Here is a 6,850-nt window from a genome sequence, read left to right as displayed (position 1 = left end):
TCTTGTGGTTTATTTGATGGTTCATACTCATTTCTTGATGGATTATGCCTCTCCCTTAGTTTAATTAGTTTAACTTCATGTCATTAGCTTAATTGTAGTATAGTTGTAGTTTAGATGTTAAATGGGAGGACAATCCATGCTTGTAGTTTGATGTTCCATACTTATGAAAACAAGTAGCATGTGTCTCTAACCTTGTGATGTGTATGAATTGTGAGCTTAAAGAAAGGATTAATGGCTTAGTTTGATATATTTTGTTATCCACTATATTGCTTAGACAATATATACTTAATTAGTCATCCATGCTTATTGAAACAACCACACACACACACTATTGTTGCAATACATGTTTTCCCCCTCATTAATCATTCATTAAGGGTGTAGAAAAGTTATGCTTAGTGGTGACCTCTAAACCCCAAGATCCCTCTCTCTTATTTTCTCTCTATTGCATTTAATTGTTTACTTTAGTTTAAATTGCATCTTAATATAATTCAATCACCAACCAATCTTTTGATCACTCGACCTACTAACCCTAATCTCGATTCCACAACTTAATACGACCCACCAATCCCTTGGGATGATCCCTACCCGCCCTAACTATATTTTTAGTGAAAGGTAGTAGTGGTGAATTATAAATGTAAAACTTAGCCACACTCATCTCAGTCATCTCTTTGCAAACTTTGGGTGCAACGCGACGACACCTACCAAGTTTTTGGTGCCGTTACCGGGGATTGATTGAAGGCAACGGCGTATTTGTGGAATCAATTAGGAATTAGTACTCTTTTGATCGTGTCTTTACTTTATTTTCATTTTTATTTTCATTTTGGTTACTTATTGTGTTGGTTCTTGTTTGATTAGGTGTATTGAGCTAGAAGGTGAGCAAATGAGCATTTTAAGCAAGGAGCTAAGCAAAAGCAAGGAAAAAGCTAAAATCTAAAAAATTTGCAAGGCTAAAATTGAAAATTGAATTGAAGTGCTAAAGGACCCTATGTGAGCTCTTTCTTAACTCAAGCTCTAGTTAAATCGTCGGCCCGCGTGGAGGCTTGTATTTCAATTCTTAGATAAATCGTAAGCCCACATCGAGGCAATTTTATTATTCTTTGCATATTATTGATAGCATGGGAGTATAGGATCATTGTATGTGGAGGAAGTTTGTTGATTATTGATTTGTTGCGAAAGTGAAGTGATTGTTCATTGCTTGTTGCTTGTTGTGTTTTGTTGTGCATGCATGGTCGTAGATCATTGAAACCTACTCTTGTCCCTCTTAATTTTCATCTTGAATTCGTTGTTCGAAACCCTAGGGGAAGAGGAAGTTCTAGTCAATCCATTTCATCAATGGAAGACCATAATGGAGAACATGTGGAGGACCTTGGTCACATAGACCAACAAGGTATCATCCACCCCAATGTGCATCATGATAACATGCAAGTACCATTAGGCATGCTGAGGCCATTTATTCACCCACCACAATAACAAGGCCAAGTTCCATTGGGAATGCCTAGGCCAATGTATGCTCCACAACCTCCCATCGTTCAAGGCAATCAAGGTGCCCATGTTGCACCTCCAATTGTTAACCCTCCCCTTGCTTTAATAGATCACTATGTGCCTAATGAATATAATGCACCCACATGCATTCAATTGCCACCATTTAGAGCACACCACTATGAAACCAAACCACAAACCATTCAAATGCTTCTGAACTATCATGGACTTCCAAGTGAAGAACCTTACAAGCATTTAGATGAGTTTCTTGAAGTATGTTCCATCGTGAGATACACGGACATGCTGGAAGAGATTTTAAGGCTTAAACTTTTTCCATTCACCCTTAAAGACAAGGCAAAATATTGGTTTAACAATCTTAGGCCTTTTTCAATAACTTCTTGGGCAGAAATGCAACAAGAGTTCTTGAAGAAGTACTATCCGGTTTCTAAGACTAATGCCATGAGAACCTCAATTCGAGAGTTTTCACACGGGGATGGGGAAACGTTCCATGAGGCATGGGAAAGATTTAATGAATTGTTTAGGAAGTGTCTACATCATGACATGCCCAAATAGCAATTAGTTCAATATTTTTTTAAGAGTTTATCCGATAATTATAAGGGCATGGTTGATGCTTCCATGGGTGGCTTTTACATTGATAGGCATGAGGATGACGTATGGCGTCTTTATGAGAGCATGAGTGAAAATTCTTTGCATCGAACTTTATCTTCTAAGAATGGTAGGAATTCAAGTGGAAGGAAGAGTGTTGGCTTACATCAAGTTGACCATTCCAATGCCGAGATGAAATCCTTATCTCAAAGGTTTGATCAATTCTTAATCAACCAAAACTCGGCAAATCAAGTATCTTCCTTCCCTAACCATTCCCATCATGCATCCAATGGATCATGTATGACTTGTTCAAGTGTTTTACATTCTACTTCCAATTGTCCCTATGGACATGTACAAAATGAAAACCATGAGCAAGCCAATACTATTTTTGCTAATCAAGGGAACAATCCTTATGGCAATCACTATAATTCTAGCTGGAGGAATCACCCGAATTTCTCTTGGAGAAACCAAGGGGAAGGCTCAAACCCTTCCCAAGGTAGTTTTCAAGGAAAGTACATTCCACCTCTGATGCAAGGCCAAGGATCACAAGGATATAGACCATATCAATCACAAGGAAATTAATTTTCTAATTCTCATTTTCCTAATCAACCATCATATTCTCAAGGAAATTCTAGGAGTCCCGCTTTTGAAGAGAAAGTTTTGAACGCTCTAGGCACTCTTGAGGCGAACACTCAATTGCTTCATTCTCATTCTCAATCCATTGCTAAGCTAGAAACCCAAGTAGGACAAATAGCTAGTAATTTAAATGCTAGAGAGAAAGGGAAAATGCCTTTGAATGCCCCACCAAAGTAACAATGTGTTATGGAGACTCATTCCTCATCGGAAAGTCCTATAATAGAGCATGTCAATGAGGTGACAACCTTGAGAAGTGCAAGAATCATTGACAACCAAGTGGGTATGTCCAATGAAGAGAGTGAACTGGTGCAACCCAAAGTTGACACCGTCCCGTTTCACATCCTATTCCTCCTTCATTGCATATGCATGATCTTTCAAATAAGAATATCTTGAAAAGTGATTTGAAAAGTGATCTTAAAAAGAAAAATTTGCAAAATAATTTCAAAACTTCTTGTGTTGAAGAGACTTCAAGGAAAAATTCTGAAAAAAATTTTGAGCCAAGAGCTCCATTTCCGGATGCCTTGAAAGGATCCATTTATCTTGACAAACAAAAGACAAAGACAAATGAAATCATTGATGTGTTTAGGCAAGTGAAAGTCAATCTTCTGCTTTTTTATGCAATCAAGCAAATTCCGGTTTATGCCAAGTTCTTAAAAGATCTTTGCACCCAAAAGAGGAAGAAGAAAAGCCAAGCACCTAAAAAAGTGGTCTTGACTGAACAAGTGAGCTCTATTTTGCAACATAACACTCTTCCAAAGTTCAAAGACCCCGGTTCACCTACTACATCTTGTGTCATTGGTAACCATGTCATTAATCGGGCTCTCTTAGACTTAGGAGCAAGTGTTAATCTTCTTTCATACTCAGTATATGTCCAATTAGGCTTAGGAGACTTGAAACCGACGTCAGTGGTTTTGCAACTTGCTGACCAATCCATCAAAAAGCCTAAGGGTATTATTGAGAACGTATTGAATAAGATTGATAATTTTTTCTTTCCCACTGATTTCGTTGTCATTGACACGGAACCGATCCCGAATCCTAAGAGCCAAATTCTCGTTATCCTTGGCCGTCCTTTCTTGGCAACCGCGAATGCCAACATTAATTGTAGGACAGGGATAATGAAGATCTCATTTGGCCACATGAAGGTGAAGTTGAATATCTTCAATCGGACCCCCAATTCATTTGACAAGCACGAAGAAGTGAATGTTGTAGAGAAATATCATGACCATGAATGTGAAGGAATAGAGTCTTTGTGTGAAATCAAAATTTCAAAAATTTTATCTTCAACCCTGAATTCCAAGAAAGTTGTTTCAAACTCTTGTTTTGAAAGGGCATGAAAGCCCAAAGATCACATTGAAAAAGGACCAACAAGTTCCTTTGAGCCTAATCCAACAAGTTCTCTAGGGAACCATTTGTTGGATGGAGTTCAAAGTATTTATCACCCCATCAAGGAGGGGACGCACTACAAGATGTTTGATCCGGACTAAAAGAGCCCAACGCTGCTAGAGACGTTAAACACTAGTGCATTTCGTAGGGTATCACAACCCTATTCCTCCCTCATTTCTATTTTAAATTTCATTTCTTGCGAAGTTTAGATATTTGTTTTAGGTTCATATACATTGATAGGAACTGTGATTAGGATTGCATGCACTTTCATGTTGAAAATGGACATTTTGCATCAGTTCGATCGATCTCAAAAGAGGTTCGATCGATCGAACGAACTCCATACTTGCATCCAATCACCTCTCTGTCCAATCGTTCGAAGAAAACCTGCTTTTTTCAACTCTCTGTCTGATCGATCGTAAATTCTTCGATCGATCCAGATTCGTTTTGGATCGATCTGCAGTCCCAACATTTAGAACAATTTTGAACTTGCATCCAAAGGCCTCTATGTCTCATCGTTCGAACATGTCTGCAGGTTTTTGTATGTTTGATCGATCGAAGCCTATTTGAGATCGATCTTGGTTTGATCGATCTATGCTCTTTTTGACTTTGACTTTGACTTTGACTTTGAATTTCAAATTCATAAAACTTACAAAAATATTTTAAATTTTATTTTCAAAAATTCCAAAAAGATTTTATTTTTACTTTATTTCAAAATTTTGCAAAATTCAAAAAACATTTTTAATTAAAAAAATTAAATAAATAAATATACTTTTATTTTTGTTTGTTTATTATTTTTGAAAAATCCCAAAAAGATTTTATTTTATTTTATTTTTCAAAATCCAAAAATATTTTTAATTTTTAATTTTTAATTTTTAATTCAGAAAAATCCAAAAGTTTCAAAAACAATTGTCTTTTAGTGAGGAGAGATCGATACTAGTTCGATCGATCTAAGATATCAGTTCGATCGATCGAACTGAAGAGAGAATGTTTTTAAAAATAAAGGCCGAGGGTTATTTCAGATCGATTCAAAGATCGATCCAAAAAACCCTAGCTTTCCCTCGCCGCTGCAACCCCACTATTCCCATCTCCGGTGAGTGCTCCGGCGATTCCATCGTGCCCGAATCTCTCTCCCTCATCTTGGATCTCAAATTTCATCTCTCTCTCCTTCGATCCACTTCTCTCTTGGTTTTGGGTAAGATTCGAGTTCTTCCCTTTTGATTTCAAGCTTCATATTGATGAATTCATGCTTCCGTGTTAGATTTATGATGTTATGATGATGAATCTTGCCATTTTTGAAGCTTTAACCCACTATATATATGTATATATATTGGTTTTATATTTTTTATTTTAATTTTGATTTTAGGGGTTACGGGCCAAGGAAAGTGACCAAAATTGTTGATTCGTTGTGTAGAGGGGCCCACGAGCCTGGTCGGAAGGCCCCCGTGCCATCCACGTCACAGATCTGTGACTTTTCAAATTTCACCTCACAGTTTGATCGATCGAACTTTTTCTCAGATCGATCTGTAATAGATCGATCTCACTTATTCAAGATCGATCGAACTTACATAGATCTCACATTTTTGTGATCGATCGAACTTCACAGATTTGTATATACACTTCACACACCATCTCTTGTGTTTCATGCTATCTCATACATGCCCAATGCATGTGTTTTCCACATTGGATGCATTCCATACTTATACTGTCTAGCATGCTTCACATCATATCACTTATTCTTTATCACTTGCATAGATTCATGTTCCTTATCTGTTTTGTCTATCTTATTTGACATACATGATTCTATAAACTGTGCTTTAATTATTTATATCGGCACTGACTTCCTTTTTGAGTTTCCTTTTATTTTGCAGGTTATGGCTAGGGTCAAGACTGTTGCCCGTGGACATTATCATCGCAAAGTCAAGCGGAGATTAGACGACCAGGCAGGTCCATCTCATATCCAGGACCCTATTCCTGAGCCTGAGCCAGAGCCAGAACAAATACAGGACCTGCCAGAGGCAAATACAGCTCAATCCCCATCCGCTGACTCTAGACTACAGTCTTCGACTGAGGCATCTTCTTCACAGGCTGATGCTGAGGCTGAGCACATACCATCTCCATCACCACCACCAGCTCAGCCAGCCCAGGACTTAGACCGGCCATTGCCGAGATACTCACACCTTCAGGTGGTGCATGAGTCGATCTTTGATATAACCTTCTTCTCCCGGTTTGTTCTTACCAGAGCAGCATATGATGACATAGACCAAAGGGGCATTTCAGCCATATTAGCCCCTGTTACATATCCAATGTACCCGAGGTTGGTCCGGATGTTCTTCCAGAACCTCCAACCTGCCCCGAGTAACCTGAGGGAGCTGCAGACTACCATTGACGGCCACCCGATCAGTATCACTGTGGACACTCTATCCAGATCTTACCGATGTCCACATGTCTGCCCTCCTGATCGCGAGGCTACATATCCTACTCTATGGAAGCCTTCCTATGTCGATATGGTAGTGGCACTCACAGGTAACTATGCAGCTGGCGAGACTTTTGCCACGCGGACTTATCTGCCAGATGACCTATGGTTCTTCGATTCGGTTTTATTCCGAAATGTATTCATGGCAGGCCACAAGATACAGAGGTGCGGCGACTATCTGACAGCTCTGTACGCCTTCTATACATGGCATTGGCTATCCATTCCTGCGCTCATCTGGAACGTTATGATGAAGTTATATGTTGATCACATTAG

At 38.7% G+C, this 6,850-nt stretch overlaps 1 pseudogene; it reads right to left on the bottom strand.

Moving 5' to 3' along the window:
* Positions 1 to 1,943: 1,943 nt before the first annotated feature.
* On the bottom strand, positions 1,944 to 2,042 carry LOC132280515 (small nucleolar RNA R71; annotated as a pseudogene).
* Between the last annotated feature and the right edge of the window lie 4,808 nt (positions 2,043 to 6,850).

The sequence above is a fragment of the Cornus florida genome, unplaced genomic scaffold (assembly GCF_030987335.1).
Source record: "Cornus florida cultivar Cherokee Brave unplaced genomic scaffold, ASM3098733v1 CherokeeBrave_3.0.0_Hap2_Chr10, whole genome shotgun sequence".
Lineage (NCBI taxonomy): Eukaryota > Viridiplantae > Streptophyta > Magnoliopsida > Cornales > Cornaceae > Cornus > Cornus florida.
This window is presented reverse-complemented; position numbering and strand designations above follow the sequence as displayed.